The sequence below is a fragment of the Cavia porcellus genome, unplaced genomic scaffold (assembly GCF_034190915.1).
Source record: "Cavia porcellus strain 051 isolate PalLab524CR breed Dunkin Hartley unplaced genomic scaffold, mCavPor4.1 scaffold_10, whole genome shotgun sequence".
NCBI classification, from domain to species: Eukaryota; Metazoa; Chordata; class Mammalia; order Rodentia; family Caviidae; genus Cavia; species Cavia porcellus.
The window spans coordinates 60,818,515-60,836,434 of NW_026947493.1; positions in this window are offsets into that span (position 1 = coordinate 60,818,515).

Below are 17,920 nucleotides of genomic sequence, written 5' to 3' on the forward strand. Positions count from 1 at the left end.
TTGAGTTTTGTTTCTACCTCTCCCCCAAATTCCCTGGCATCAAGATTTCAACCACAAATTTCAAATCACACAATTAATTTTATATTCATTTGTTCTTGATTTATTCTGTGTTCAGGTATTATTTTCTTAATTCTTAAATACCAGTATTAAAGAAATGCCTACTATTTAACATCTTTTTAGATATTAATTAGTCAGTCCACTGAAAATAATGGAAAACAGCAATGGGCAAAAGATGACTAAACAGAACAAATGTCAACAAATTCTCCCTTGCAACTAAGCTAGCTTTGCCACTCTCAAAATGCAAGCTTTTGTTAGGTAATGACTGTAACCATAGAATTCATTTTACTGAATGTCACTAGACACTTCTGAGCATTTTTCTGACATTTGTTTACCTAGTTATTGAACTACTAAATATCAAACACTATTCTTGAGCATGGGGTATAGCAATGAACAAAGCAGATATTATCTCAGATTTCATGGGGTGCACCCATATCAGTGAGAGAAGCCAAAGAAATTGATGTATCAACAGGTAATGAGGGGTACGCTGAAACATATAGCAGGGGAAGACGATTAGAGCATAGTGACCTCATTTCATTTAACATAGCAAACCTAAGACGTACAACCAAGAAACATGCCTTCTGAGAGTTTAAATACTTCAACTAAAATCACTCAGCTGGAGTGAAAAAAAAGTAGATCTGAATTCAGAGATTGTTCTCTGAACCACATTGTGGTTTTCATGGATACTTTTTCTAGTTACATTCACTATTTGGTAAAGTAATGAGACAAAGAATAGAAGAAAAAAACGAGGGAAGAGAAAGACTGCACACTTTGGGATTTCTAAATAAGATAAAGCATAGCATGTGTCGTCACTGTCAGACATAAAAACTCCCCAGTGATGGCTAGGGGACACCCAGTATTTCTGTCCCCAGGTGGTTCTCACCATATTGTATTTCTAATTATTTACAAACTTTTCTATTAGGTCGTGAATTGCTTCAGGAAAGGGACTACCTTAAAATTTTTCTTATATTCACAGTATCAAGCATAGTCACAAGACTAAAGTTAGAGGTCAGTAAATGACTGCTGGAAAAACGCATCACCAAATAAGTAGACTTTACAAGAATCCTATTTTTATTTATTATTTATTTTTGTGGTGGTAAGGATTGAACTTAGGGCCTTGTGCATACTAAACACATACTACACCCCTGAGCTTCACTCGTGGCCCCAAAAGAAGCAATTTTTAAGAGACCTAGTGTGGGAAGAGGATTTTAAGACAGCAAGACATTATTTTATATGGTTTTTTTTTCCCCTACAGCCTAGAGCATTCACAAAGCATTTCAAAGTTTTGACAAAAGTCAGAAAAGCAAGATTGAAGTGTCAAGCCCAAAACGTCTTTGTTTTATATCTATAGTTCTTTATTGTTTCTCTAAGTTTCTTTTTCTTTTAATTTTGAAGTGAGAAAATAAACAAAAAATAAGCAACATGCAAATAACAACAGTAAGAACAACAAAAAGCCAAACAATAGGCTTTTTCAAAACAATATAACAGGAATTTAACAATGGTAGTAATATTTCATATTGTTATCTTTAAAAGAGTTGTTTAGATTAGCAAATATAAACATGCAAAATTGATTTAATCATATGAGTACTAACTGTTCTTTTCCAAGACCCTTCACACTAGCACACCTCCCCGAAAAACTTAGGAATCAATCTAACAAAGGAAGTAAAAGATTTATACATTGAAAATTACATCACTCTGAAAACAGAAATCAAAAAGGGTTTCAGAAAATGGAAAGATATTCCCTGTTCATGGATAGGAAGAACAAACATTGCGAAAATGGCCATCCTCCCAAAATTGTTATACAGATTTAATGCAATCCCAATAAAAATACCTTCAACATACCACATGGATCTAGAGAATCACTCCTCAAATTCATCTGGAACCAGGAGACCTAGAATAGCAAAGACAGTTCTAAGCAGCAAAGGCAAGGCAGGAGGCATCACAATCCCTGACTTAAAATTATACTACAAAGCTACTGAGATAAAATTAGCATGGTACTGGAATAAAAGCAGACCTGAAGATGAATGGCATAGATTAGAAGATACAGCCACAGCTGCAAACACACTCAGCCACCTTATTTTGACAAAGAAACCAAATAAGTTCCCTGAAAGATAGATAGTCTCTTTAGTAAGGGGATGCTGGAAAAATTATTTTTCTCTGAGTTTCTATTTCACTATCCTTCAAAAAACAGATAATAAAGTGTTTAATTTTTGGATATGAAAATTAAATATAATGATCCATATTAAATTTTCAGCAATGTGTCTGGTATTCTGTAACTGCTTCTTACATGTTACTTTCCATCCATCCATCATCATCATCATCATCATCATTGTCATTCATCTTAGGTACCTGCTATAAGTTTATAAGTAATTTAATTAACCTTTTAAGTTTTTGACTTACAATTCTTTATAATTGAGAAGTTGTTGCCCACTGATTCTTTCTCTCAAAATCTCCTTGAGGCATTAAAGACCAAACAATTTTCCCAACACAAATAAACAAAGTTAAAGAGGTTAAAATGGAAATTGTAGGTGGCAGACTGACATTTTGTTGTGGGAGTTCTTGGACCACCACCATAAGATGTTACCTACTCTTACTTGCTTTCTGAAGAAATGCAAAGTGCTAGTTCATGACGGATCCAGTAATGGTTTCAAATCTGGAAGCAGAGCTAGCTGTGTAAGTATTCAAGCAGACTATCTTTCCTTGGGTCAATAATGGCCTTTGTCTAACTACTCCTCTCCATAAGGAATCATTTTGACATATCAAATGAGACTTCTTATTAAGTATGGTATACAAATAAGATAAAAACAGCAAATGGGAGAATTTGAACTTAGACAAAATTATTGTTGAATGATTTCACAGGCAAATTGTTAAACCCAGAGTTCTACACACTAATGTATAACTGAGTGCCTACCCGGACATGAAATAACATGTCTCAAAGACAGGAAGAATGACATCCTTTCCTTATAAGACCTAGATGGCTTGCATTCCTGGTATTTTAGATTCCCTTTCAGAAATAAGGAAGTCCATATCTGTAAAGGAGAATTTATTCATTGAAACAGTTGTTTAATTCGATAGTCAAAATGTACAGATAATAAACATTAACTTCACATCCATAGCTAGAGAGATGGGAACATCATGGATTGAGGATAGTAAAGGCATCTGCCCTTCCTCAATTGCAACTCAGTTTTGCTACACCAAAATCAATACCACACTGGTCAAAAAAGTGCTTAAGAAAATAGAAAGCTGTTTAAGAAGCAAGTGTTTTTTTGAAGCAAGCCATTTTACAGAAATTATATAATGCAGAAGATATGTTTGAAAACATTCTACAGAGATAGAAATGTTTTATTGATTTAAAATGAGTATAGTTCTATAAATAACTAAGGATATCAAATTCCACTTTTTACTGAATTCCATTGTAATAGACAACTCTCTTCTGCACCACAAACATTTTTGAGCAAACTAGGACAACTACTAAAAACTAAAAAACTAAAAGCAGAATATTTCATATAACCCAGCTAATAGTTTTGGGTATTTTCCCAAAAGAGTTAAAGATATCATCACAGTGATATATGCATACCCACATTTATAGCAGCACAATCCATAATAGATGAGTTATGGACAAGGCCTCTGTGCCTCTTAACAGATGAGTGGATATAGAAAATGTGGTATACATACACAATAGAGTACCAGTGAGCTACAAAGAAGGATACATTTGAGTCATCTTTAGGAAAATAGATGCACCTTGAGTCTATAATGCAAAATGAAATAAATCAGTCATAGAAGATTAAATATCACACAGCTTCTCTTTATGAGAAATGCAAAGTATAACTAATTTAAAGAACTAAATAAAAAGTTGATAGAAAACAGAGATCGACTTTGTGGAGGTGGAAAGGGGATCTGGAGATGGCAGAAATGGGAGAGCTAGAAGGGGAAGGGAAACTAAAAAGGATTAAGATGTTATATGTATATGAACATACCCCATGAATACATTCATTATGTATTGCAAACATATACTAATAAAAAGGGAAGACACAACAATAATAAACAAGCAACAAAATTAATTCTTTGACTACTATTGCATGGCATTTTGATACTGAGATGTCCCCTCTATTATATTTTTAATATTGTTTTGGACATTTTAAAGATGGATTCTATTGTTTCCACCCTTGAAAATTTAGTTTCTTCCTTGGTTTCTAACATCATAGATAATCAACAAGTATTCATTAAATGAATGGATATATAAATATTTTGTAAGGCTTATTGATCGTGTGGTACAGCTAGAATCACAGAGGGAAAACACAAAGTAAACTGCTGAAAATAAAGGAAGCACGATAGAAGAGGAGAGAAAAAAGCACAAGACAGATTATAGAGGACAACTTGCCAAGTTCAAGACAGACATGTGGATTAATATTTTGCCTACAAGTGAAAAGATAGTGATGCTTGTAGTGCAAACTTGAGAGATGTCTGTAGATATAAAAAGTACTAATAAATGAAGGTCATTGTTTTGTACACAGAGGCATGTGACGATAGAATCAAAATATTATTGCAGTAGTAGAAAATAAGACATTCTAAGGTGGTGTTTTAAAATACTTAGTAGTACAGTTGGGCCCTAAAATACAGTGTCCTTGCGAATGCTTTGTTTAGGAACTCAGCTCCAGTTTGTCTCTGATGGCACCAAAGTATTGACGTCTCATAAAAAGAATGTTCAGCATGATGAAATTGAAATGACATCATATGGTTGTAAACATTTTAAAGGCTTTATTGGACTCATTTTTTACAAGTCTGTAAGTTGTTTTTGTTTCCTTTTAAATGCTGCTATGGTTTAGAGCTGGAATGCCCCTAAATGTCTCATGTACTTAAAGGTGGGGGTTTTAGAAGGTGATTGGATCTCAGTGGCCTTATACTTCTCAGTAGATTGATCCACTGATAGTGCTGATGGAGTGTGGGGCCTGGTGAGGTGGTGGGTCTGTGGGGTTTGACTTAGAAGGGTGTATCTCCCTCCCCAAACCTTCCCTTCGCTCTCAGCTTCCTGGCTGCCATGGAGTGAACATCTTTCTTCCTCTGTGCTGTTTTTGCTTTGAATCCAAGTGACCATAGATTGAAATTCCAAAACCATAAGCCAAATGAAATCTACTTTCTTAAAGTTGTGGGTGTGGGGTATTTTGTCCCAGAGATGGGAAGACTAATACAAATGCCACTATTCAAATTTTCCTGTTTTGTCATTCATGTGAAGATGTTTATGCCACCTACTCCTAAACACTCCTACGCATTGTCCCTATCTGTTCTACAAGAACATTGTCTGTAAAGAATTTTGAAACAAAGTTACCTCAGAATTGTCTCTCCACAACTGTTAAGCAATATAACAAAAATAAATTGATGAACCAAACAATGAAATGGTACCGCAACACAGATTTAACCAAACTGGTCAGAACAAAATCCTTCAAAAACTTCGTTTCGTAACAAGCTACAGCCTGTCTGCATCTCAGGAGCCAGCAAGACAAACTCTGACCATGCAGGAGCCAGCAGCAAACCCATTTTCAATCCACCCTTTTCTGGAACAGCTCAAAAGAAGCATGATGCTTTAGAATTTGCAAATGAAACCATGAGTCCATGCACCCCAGACCAGAGAGCTGCTGTGGACTCTCCATTTCCTATGAGACTGACCAGCTGTATTTTTCTGAGGCCAGGGACTAAAATCACTTTCCACTTTGACAATGAAATCCACAGTGGTACATAGGAGGAGAGCCTGGAGAAAACAGAGTGGCAGAACTCAAGAAAGAAGGCAATGAAAGGAGAACTTTAAGCCAATTGGATTTTGGAAATGCCTTTAAAATAATGACTTCAGGAAATCAAGGTGGACCTCTGGACCAGTCTAGTGTTCAGAATTTATACACTAGTCAGAGTCCACCTATGATCTGTCTTCATTTTGGAGAGAGAAGATCTCACAAGCTTTTCTACCTTTACCATCCTGTTAGATCCATCAGGTCACCTCTGCAGACATTCAGAGACAGACTGAGAAAGTGAAGAAAGTCAGAGGGTGGCTGAGGCCCTGAGGGCAGACAGGTTTGCGAGGGAGGGAGGTAGAGTGGATGAGTAGCCAAGAGAAAAAGGCTGAAAAGTAGATGGGAAACAGGAGCAGGTACTGCTGGAGAATCCAAAATGTGAGGCTTTTGGAGAGAGGTTCACCATGAAAAATGTTTCATACTTTCCTGTGGTTTTTTTTTTTTTTTTTGAAAAACCAATCCTGCTCTTACCAATAATCTCCTAATAGCTGAATAGTTCTTTATTAAACTCTTTTTGTGAGCTACAAATAAATAAATAAATGCTGCAAAATTCTGTAACAGACTTGGGCAATGCACTTGCGTAGGCTTCCTAAACCTCTAAGCAGCACTGACCACCTGCCACTTACTCTGTTGGGGAAGGAAAGGTCCCTCACTGTAAATCATGCAAGATGGCAAAGCATGTGACATTGAACATTTGCTGGCCTAGGGGAAGAGAGCTAACCCTTTCCACACCACACCAGGCCAAACAAGAATCTCACTCAGCAGCGGAGCGTAAGAACACGGGCTACGTGAGTCAGTAGTGACAAGAGGCTGGACTTTCTGTTCCCACTGGAGGAGGTGATTGGTTTGGCAGAACAATGTTGCAGGCTGACATGGAGGAAAAACTCACTAGGACATGGACATGCTAAGGTGCAGCTCAGCCAGCCAACAAGGGAACTGGTAAGGTGAGGAGACTCTCCTGATGGATAATGTGATCAGCACAAACTCACAATAAGGCCTTCAGGATCCTATAAGATTCAGAGGTCCAGTGGCAATGCGTGAAATGTTAGGTCTTACCATCCTATAATGTACAGCCAAATAAATTTCTGAGAAATATCTCTAATACTTTGACCCTTAGCTTAGTGAATTAAAACCAAAGGAATCCTTTTGTCCTACCAGAAAATAATGGGAGAAAATGGTTCAGTTCAAGAAACTCACCCAGTCTCTCTGAACTGGAGAGCTAACCTAAAGCCAGAAGGAGACTCACCTTTTACAAGTACACTGTGAGCACCAAAGGAAGGAGCAAACCTGCCATAGAAAAAACACCGTGTGCTCACCAAACTCATGTCATTTTCCTCATAAGCACACTACTGTTCTGCATCTCAGACCTGCTTTTGAAGCACAACAGGGCTATGAAACGGAGTTTCAGCAAGTAGAATGTGGCAAAAGTTACAAATGCCACCACTTCCAGATGCATGCGAGGTCCTCCGTTATGTCTTCCCTTTCATGGTGACTTTGGAGGCCCCGTGTTGAAGATGATCTCATAAGAGAAAAGCGATTTAGTTCCTTAATGACTAACCTTTTCCCTCACAATACATTCATTGGACTATAACATAATGAAACTACAATAAACATTTTTTTCCACTCTACCACTGAGTTATGGCTATTGCCCTTTATTATTTTTTGTTTTTTATTTTGAAACAAGGTTTCACTAAGTTGCCCAAACTGGCCTTGAGCTTGTGGTCCCCTACATTTTCCTTCTGAGTAGCCCAGATGATAGGAGTGCACCACCAGCCCCAACTACAGTAACCTTTTGTTGTATTAAATCTCTAAAGTTTGAAGATTATTTGTTACAGAAGGTAATGTACCATAATAGATCATCACAGTACAGAACATTAAGAAAATTTGAGATATGACAGCAAAGCCTGGATACTGTTATAAATACAAAACATCATTTCCTCTGAGTAATCCTTTCTTCCTGTCACGCTCTGTGTTTAAATCGTGACACAAAAAAGAAATCCACTGCCTTGCAGGGACAATAAAATGAGAATCAACAAATAATTCTATTATAGGAAAAACGTTTTAGGTAATACAAGCAAAAAAAAAAGGTGGAAAGGAATGGAAAAGCAATATATTAGTAAATAAATCAAGAGTTTAAATAAAGGAAAGAACAGAAGATGAGGAAATAAAAGATTTTAAGAATTCAATGCAAGCCAAAGAACCATTATTATAGACATAGAAAATAAGTGTTTTATGTCATGTCATGTTGAGACGTCTAATAGGCTAAAAATAAATTGCTAAAATAGAAGAAAATTTTGAAACAATCATCAATAAAACAACCACCAGAACAAAGTATGGAAGAAAGAAATGAGTATGGAACAAATGTTGTATAAATTAAGAAAGAAAGAACATAGATCGCCACAATTCAACAGAAGTCATCCTGAAACTTATAAATTTACTTCATCCAAAAATGAAAGTTCCCAAAGAATTGCTATAAAAAATATCTCACAAGTAAAGAATGATTCCAGCAGACTGAATCCATACATACTTGAAAAGAAAATTGTGTGCAGAATAATCAACAATAAGCCATAATTTTAAAAAACCATATTTTTTTAAAAGAGAAAAACAACAGAAGAAAGGTAGAGACAGAAGAAGAAAGAGGTGGGAAGGGAACAGAAGCAAACAGAAGGCATTTTTCAGGCATCAGGCAGAAAAATATTCCCTGTAAAGAAGACAAAGAGCTAAGGCTGTCTTTACTTTCTCACAGTGTGAGCCAGTCCAAAGCACAGGGCAGAAATGTACAAGGGAAACTTCTAAAGAAAAAAAAAATATGGCCCAAGAAGATTACATTCAACCAAGATGTCAGAACATCAAACAAAACTTCTCAAATCTGAAAGAGCTCCAGGAATATAGTACTCAAGGTTTTTTGTTTGTTTGTTTGTTTGTTTTTACTGGCAGGAGTAAAAGAACAAAAGACAAACACAAATTACAAAACTCAGAAATGGAAAATTCATGTTTGTAGACTGAGAATGGGCATGAAATCCATCTAAATACAAATTAAACCAATATGGCCCAATAACAGTGACATGGAAAACCATAGAAATAATAGACAGCTTGACCACACACAATTTCACCTGACCAATGGGAATGCACTAGAAAGTCAGGGGCCAAAGCTGTGGGTCTGCGTCTGAATTCCAGTCTTGCTATTTCTTTAGTATTGTGGCCCTAAGCAACCGTGGAAACTTTCTGTACCTTCACGTTTTTCAGTCCAAAAAAAATAGAAATGATGTTTCTATATGGCAGGGTTAATGATTTCATAATTTTATATACTTACTGCATTTAGAACACTGCTGGGCACATTTTATCACTTAAAAAATGTTCTCTTTGTTAGTAATAGCCTTACTTCACATACTGAAACTGAAATACATGTTATTTAAAATGGAAACAATTAACTTTTTAAGAATGACTCCCACATCTTAATGCTTTTCATTATTACTGTGTGTGTGTGTGTGTGTGTGTGTGTGTGTGTGTGTGTCTTTTTGAGACAGTTTCAGTGTGTGGTATAGGCTGGCCCTGAACTCACTTTGTAGCCCAGGCTGGCCTCCAGCTTGCAGCAATCCTCCTGCCTCAGCCTCTGAATGTTGGGATTATAGGCGTGCACCACCATTCCCAGCCTTCATTACCCCTTTTTTAAACTTAGAAAAGTTCTTTACAACATAATATCCCTCCAGTTTTATTTCTCTTAAACTCAAATGCATTTAGTTAATGTACTTGATTTAGAATTTAATCTAATTAAAACTACTTTTTCCAAATATACATTTATGCTTTCACCTGTATATACATAGAAAGATTTCTAAAGTTATTTATTAATGGTAGGACTGGTAGTGATGTATTTAATATTGGTTTGACTTTTTGTATTGCTGAACTTCTTATATTGTCCCTGTGTTGTTAAAATAAAAATAATACTACTTGGGAACAAGAATATTTGTTGCTTACATTGCTTATGTTATATATTTTACAGTTATATCCTTGAGTATACTTACTGTTTAAATATTAAGGAATTTTGTACAATTGAACCCTATGTTCTTTGCACTAGTTGGCTTATAGTCAGTAGATCTTTTGAAGTAGCTCTCTGCCCTAATCAAGACTTCAGGAGTTTTCAGAACATATTCTCTTTACTCTTAAAAATATTTCCTAAAGCTTTTGTTTTATTAAAAAAGCAATGTACACTCAGAATTTTTTAAAAAGGCATCAAGAGAAAAGTAAACCCTCTCATTGATAATTTTCCCATTCCAATTTTAACTGCAACAATTTCTTACATCATTTCAAGAATTTGCTAAGCATTTTTGTGTGTGCATTTGTGCATGCTTGAGAGACCAAGAGAGAGAGAAAGAGTCTGAGGCAGACAGACAAAGACAGAGTATGTAGAAAATGAGTGTCTACTCACTATATATTGTTGATATATAACGATAAAACTCTACGTACAATTTACTGTCTTAAATCAGCCTCCTGGGAAATTGATTTAAGATGTTGACTTGCATGCAGATATTTTACAGAAAATGATTTCGAGAAAGCCATCCACAGGAACCATGAACGAGGGAGGATTGGGCAGAAGCAGAAATTGAACCACAGTGCTGAGCATCCTACTGCCCGGTTACTCTTGACAACCTCAATGGTTCCACACGGTTTCATTCTAACCTAACCCATCCTTGCATCTAGAATTTACTCGTAAATTACATCATAGTCCAGTTCCTCTGAGGGAGCCAGTTTAACTAGTTAGAGTACGGATTCTGAGCCAGGAATAAAACACACATGAATAAGCCTCATATATTTTCAGTCTTGTGTTTATTTATAGTTTCAGATGTTTTGTAGTGTTATTTCTTTAAAATCTGCTGTGTATCTGTTTATGTGTATCTGTGCAATAATACACTATAACAGACTAAAACAAAGTCAGTGGCTTACAGAAACAACCATTTATCCACATGCCCAAGGACATGCAGGTCACATACAGGTGAGCTGATTTAAACTGAGTTCAGCTGCCTGGCTCTTCTTCCATGTTGGGTTCAGACCATGAGTGAGGCTCAGGTTTGTTCTATTTGTATTTATTCTACCTGCTTTCCTCACAGCATGTCCCTGAGGTGCCAGGACCATACTAAATTAAGAACCTAGAACATTTAAGGCTACTGTTCACTTCATGACTATAAACATTCATTGGACAAAACAAATCACAAGGCCAAACCTGATATCATATAGTGATGAGGTATACCTCACCTACAGTATGAGCAAAAAGAAGTGAATAGTTGTTGAACAGTTGTTAAATTATCATACACTCATTCACTAAATTTGGTGGATGCTACCTCTTAGCTTATGGATGCTACTCATTGACAGACGCCTTCCCCCAAAAAAAGGATTTAAAGAAGTGTTTCTAGATTGGAAATATTTTTTTCAAAATAAGAAAATCCTGGGTAATAGTTGGGAAAATAGAATATAAGTAAAACTTAGGTATAATAACTTGAGAAACAAATCACTATTCTTAAATTTGTTATTACTGCATATCCATATTAAATCTATTGTAACCTAAAGTTTTTATTTTGTCCTTGTTTTTGTTCTTGTGGTACTAGGCATTGAATCCAAGGCCTCATTTTGAGCTACAGCCTCAGGACTTTTTATTTTTTATTTTGAAACAAGGTCTTGGTAAATTCCCCATGGTGGTCTTGAACTTGTGACCTTCTTGCCTCATCCTCCTTAGCTAATTTATTGCATTTCTTTATTCTTTCAAAGAACCAACTCTTTGATTCATTATCTCTTTGTATTATTTTCTTAGTCTCAATTGTTTTCATTCCTGCTCTGATCTTTATAATTTCCTCCCTTCTTTGGGCTTGACTTTCTCTATATATCAGAAGTATACAATCAGGTTATTTATTTGTGTTTGTTTTGTTTTTCTTATGTGAGAATTCACTGCAATAAATTTCCCTCTGAGGATTGCTTGTTGCATCCCACAGGTCTCAGTAAGTTACATTTGCATTTTTATTTGCTTGTAGATATTGTCTAATTTCTTCTGTGACCCATTGATTATTTGGAGGGTATTATTTAGTTTCCATGTGTTTATGGACTTTTTGTGATTTCTTTTGTCATTAATTTCCAATTTCATGGCACTATGGTCAGATAATATGCATAGTTTCAAGTCTTCTGTATTTACTTAAGCATGTTCTGTGAGCTAATATATGGTCTATTTTAGAGAATGTCCCATGGGAAGCTGAGAAGAATATATATTCTGATGTTGAGTGAATTACTCTGTATATATCTATTCAGTTTATTTATTTACAAGCTTGATTCATGAAGTTCTTCAGGTGTTCTTTGTCATGGAAGTGTCTTATTTCTCCATTGATTTTGAAAGATAGTTTTGCAGAGTATATCACTCTAGGTTGGAAGTTGTTTTTGTTTTTGGACTTGAAATAATTCACTCCGTGCTCTTCTTGACTTCACTATTTGTGTTGAGAAGTCTGTCATGATTCTGATAGGCTTTCCTTTATAGGTGATCTGTTTCTTTTCTCTAGTGACTTTCAATGTTCTGTTCTTGTGCTGAACTTCTGGGTTCTTGATTATTATCTATGGAAGTACAGATTTAATTTAGTTATGGCTAATGGACTTTTGTATGCCTTGTTTATCTGTATGTCAGGTTCTTTTCCCATGTTTGGGAAATTTTCTGCTATTATGTCAGTAAGTAGTCTTTTTATGTCATTTTATGTCATTGTCTCCTTTTTCATTGACAGCTATCAGATTAATATTGTTTCTCTTTGCATCATCTTGCAGCTATTGAATTGTTATTTCCTGATTTCTTGTTATTTTTAAGAGCTGTTTCATCTTCAAGGCCTTCAAGATCTTAGAGTCTATCTTCAGCTTCATTCAAGTGATTTTGCCAGTTTTCATGAGAATTTTTGATTTCCTGAATATTTCCTTGAATCTGTTTCATATATTCTAATTCCAAATTCATCCATTTCTGTATCTCTTGGACTTGATCTGAATAGGCTGGAAGTTTGAAATTGTGTTTTGCGCTTCCGGGAGAACATGGCGGACAGATAACAGCAACTACCGGAGGCTCTCTGAAAAACTAGGCTCAGAAGCCAGGTATGGTGCGGACTAAAGAGACATAAGCAGGTGGAGTTATGCTCTGCTGACTCAGGAACGAACTTGGCTGAGAGAAACCAACTTGGAATGCGGTCCTGGTGCTAAAACAGGAACAGAAAAGTCTCGCTGCTGAGGCTGGACCCTGCGCCATTGGAAGCCGTGATTTGGGTTTCCCACCGCGCGGTGGCTGGCTGCCTCTACATCGGCTCGGCAAGGAGAGAGACGCGCGGAAACTCTGAGAACGGGAGTCTGTGGAACGGAGTGGAAAACAGGACGGGTAGGGAGGCATGTTCTGACTTGTGGCGAGGTGAGTGAGAGAAACTGACACTCCACCACAGTTTGACTCCAGCGGACTTTCTGGGCCCGAGCAGTCCTGCGGGAGCAGGGCGCAGTGGCCACTCCAGCCACACATTCCCCTCTCGGGCGGGATTGGTGAAAAGTGCCTGGCCTGCGTGACGCTGCCGGCAGACCCGGTAGGCTAGACCAACCCAGATCCCAGAGCCTGACGGTGGCCTGGAGGGGCAGGCCCCTGCGTAGGCTGCCTGGTGCGCAGCGGTGAGTGGGAACACCTAACCGGCGCAATTCGATCAGGCTGTGGCTCACAGGGAGAGAAGCTGGGCCTCTCATATAAGCTTGCATATATAAGGAACAGAGAATATGGGAAGAGGCAGCAACAAGAAAGGCTCCTCGGCCCCCAATTCTGAGAAACAGGCAATAGCGGACACCGCACCAATACACATAAAGCACCATATAGAGAGCCTCATAGACCAATTCAGGAATGAAGTTATCAACGACCTGAAGCTAGAAGTATGCAAAATAGTTAGAGAAATGCTAAGCCCCACCCAAGAAAAAACAGATGGTGGAATGGAAGAAGAGAAAAAGAGGGGAGAATTGTTTGATGGAGAAAACAGGGAAAGCATAGAATACATGAAGCAGGTTCAAAGGGACTACCAAGAAACTAAGAAGTCTATCGAAGACTGGCATAACAGCTTGAAAGAAACTAAGGACAGACTATCTGAACTGGAGGGCAGAATTGTAATATGGGAGAATGAAATGAAAAACTTCTTAAAAATAACAAAGAAACAAACAGCAATAATACAAAGACGAGAAGATGATAAGAGGAGCCATAACTTAAGGATTAAGAACATAAAAGAAGAAGTAGGGACACAAACAAATGAACTACAAAAGCTACTCACAGAAATAATCCAGGAGAATTTTCCTAATTTAGCAAAAGGTAAAGATACTCAGATGTATGAGGCATACAGGACCCCAGCTACCTACAACCCAAACAGAGCAACACCCAGGCATATAATAATCAAAATTCCAGAAATTCAATACAAGAACAGAATATTAAAAGCTGTCAGAGACAAGAAACAGACCACTTACAAGGGAGCACCCATCAGAATTACAGCAGATTTCTCTGCACAAACCATCAAATCACGAAGAGCGTGGGGGGAAATAATTCAAGCTTTGAAAGATAATAATCTCCAGCCAAGATTGAGATATCCTGCACAACTGTCCCTGGAAATTGATGGAAAAACAAGGTGCTTCCAGGATAAAGAGGAACTGGGGGAATTTGCAACCACCAATTCAACTCTACAGAGAGTATTGCAGGATATTCTAAAAAAAGAAAAATACAAAGAATCCAGAAATAGTGGAGGCCACAACGAATGGAGCAGAGAACAAAGTGAAGAAGACCAACTGACAGCTACTGACAGAATAAGAGCTCAACAGAAATGAGGCAGAGAAGATTGGATGATAGGAACAGCTATTTTGGAGAAAATGACATCTTAATAGGTAATACTGATTTAGTATCATCTTGTTTTGAAGTCTCATCTAGCTTTTGTCCTTCTGTCTCCAATGGTCTAAATAGGTTGTATCTTATTGGATTTTATTATGTACGATAGTATAAGCAAACACCTTTTAAAGACAAGGAGATTATACAGAAACCATTATTCATTTTCTGTTAGTCGATTCTAAATACTCTAATGCTGTCATTCTCTTAAATGGTTTTACCTTGTTTTGATATACTTAATGCTACAGTATACGAAGTTGTACTCAAGGATTTCAAGGAAAGAGACAATATGGTAACTACTTTTAGGTCAGGATTATCTGGTGGTGAAACACTATTCTGCTTAAATGGTTATGTTTTGATCTGTGCTGTTTCGTTGTTATGCCCTCTTTTATCTCAATCTCCACTCCATTATTTACTTTTTTAATACTTTTTAAAAATTTTTATCCTTTTAATTAAAGGAAAAAAATAGCAGGATATATTATAGTAACCCACTTTGACTTTCCATTACCTCGATTTAAAGCCCTGTATTACTCTCACCATCTGGTTTTTAACTGATGTTCCCCTATTCTGTTTTGCTGGATAGTATCAGGTTCGAAAATTTAGGCATCAGCTGTGAAGATAATGAGATTCATTATAACGCCCATTCTCGTTGACTTTTATCTACTTTTGAAGACCTACAATGTCTCCAATGGTTTGGTTTTGTCGGTTTTGTTCTTTACTGTTTTGTTCAATTGTATTATAACTAATGGTATAGGCAATTCTATTAGAGATAGCGGGAGGCATTATGGTAACCATTGTTGATCACCTTGTATTATGTTTTCACATTATCTATTATGTCCACCCTTTTGACTTGACCGATTCTGTTCTGTTATGTCACATTTGGTTTTACTCTCTTCCAAAAAAGTAATAAGAACCGTGGGAGCAATGAAACCCAAAATGTGTAATAGTCATTGTACAAAAGAAAGGAAAAGAAAGTGCTCTAAACTATATAACTGCATGTATATTTAAGTGTATAAGATAGAATATGATATCACAGAGTTTTATTGGATCATTGAACAGAACTGTTTGCAGTATCATTGATGGAATGTCCACTTTACAAGCTTTAACTTTGTGACTTGAACAATTATTTCTAAGATGACAATATGTAATCCATTAATTAGTGAATTCCTACTGTTCATTTTTTCTTCTGCAAATCTGTATAACTTGTACCCTTTCTCTGCTTTTTTTTTTCTTTTCTCCTTAAATAAAATTTAAAAAAAAAAAAAAAAGAAATTGTGTTTTGCTTTTCATTTTGGCATTTTCCTGTGTTCCTCTGAATTAGCCAGGTACCAAGTCCAAGTTGCTTCCTATGCTGTCAGGCTGCTGGTCTCAATGAGGATTGCTGTTGGTTCCAGGTCATTGGACAAAGACAATCAGTCCTTGTGGGCTTCATCAAAGATTCCTGGATGATTACAGGTTGCTGGGCACAGGTTCCCAGTCCTGTGGGCCTCAGAGATGATTCCCAGGTGTGAATGGTCTGTTGGGTAAAAACTCCTAGTCCTGGCAGGCCTCACTGAAGGTTCCCAGATGGCTGTAAGTCACTGGGCACAGGCTCCCAGTCCTGAGGGTTCCCCCCAATAACTACACGACCCTGGGTGAAGACTTCTGGCTCCTGGGGGCCTCAGAGATGCTGTCCAGGTGTGGGTGGGCCTCTGGGTGCAGCTTTCCAGTCCCCAAAAGCCTCAATGAGGATTCCTGGTTAACTGCTTATCTGCATTTATATATTATGTTTTATAGGAGGTATCTTAGTTACCATTAAATTACATATATTTTACTAGGTCATTAAATATTTTCATAAGTATGAACTGCATGCTAGATACTTTATTCTATGAAGATACTCTAATTTATTCAATAATATTCACTTCTGGACATCAACATACATAAACATTTTGCACACATGGCTATTTCCTTACTACAGTGCTTACTGTCTTCTCATTCTTTGATTTTCTACCCCAGACACACCTGTCTTTTGGCTATTCCTCAAAAATGCCAGACACATTCCTGCCTGAAGGACTTTGCCTTCATTCCCTCTCACTTTTTCCCTCATATTTGCATGACCCCCTTTTCTTCCTTAGAGTTTTTTCTCAAATGTCATCTTACCAATGAAGTTTCTCATAACCATTCCATTTGAAGCAGCAACCTGTGATTTGTTCTTTTCCCCATTTCTACTATCCTGATTTTTTGCCTGACATGATTATGTACAAATATGCTATGCAATTCAGTTATTTATTATACTTGCTACTGTCTTTTCCTGCTAAAGTATAAATTCTATGAAAACAAATTTTAATGTTTTTTTTACTAACAGGTCTCTAGTGCCTGCAAAAATGTCTACTAGCAAGTTGTATGCAATTAATAAAGACTCTGAATTAATAAGTAGAGTATTGAGAAGTACAAACAAATTATATATTTTAAACTTTTGAAAATTGAATTGTGACAAATTGGCCTAAGATGAAAGATTTTAAATAAAACTAATCCAAGTTACATTTCAGTCTTTATTGTGTTTCCAAGTCCAAATAAAATACATTAAAGTTATTATTGATCATGTTCACACTATACATATAAATCACTTGGAAGGAAATTAATCATTAGTTGTTCATTCATAAATGTTTTTAAACTGTATGCCAAAAAAAAAAAATCAATCCTGCTTTCAACTAGTTAACATGCACCTCACAGCTAGATCATTAAAATCCAATGTCATCTGTTCTTGTGATAATCTTAAAACATATGAAACTAACAGTAATTATTAAAAACTCACATACACTTTCTTAGATCTCTTAAATATTCCTAAAGAGGTGGTGTATGAAATTTGCTCTCAGAGGTTATAGTTGATTTTTAAAAATGGTTTAGTGTTTTACTTAGGAAATTGTTCATTTCCTACTAACTTAGCTCTCTCTTTTCCAAATGTCCTCATCTTGCTTTAATTTGTTATTCCTGTTTAATACATGTCCTCTTCAGAATTTTAAAACTCTTATTGTTCTTCCTTATACATGTATCATTGTTTCAATAATAACTCTAAAACACTGCCTCCGTCCAGTGTTCATTATTTTCAAATTGACCTTACAGCAGTTAATTTATGAGCGGTCTGGTAAGCTCAGTGGAAGAGTATTTACTTAGCACTTCAAAGGCCCTGTGTCCAATC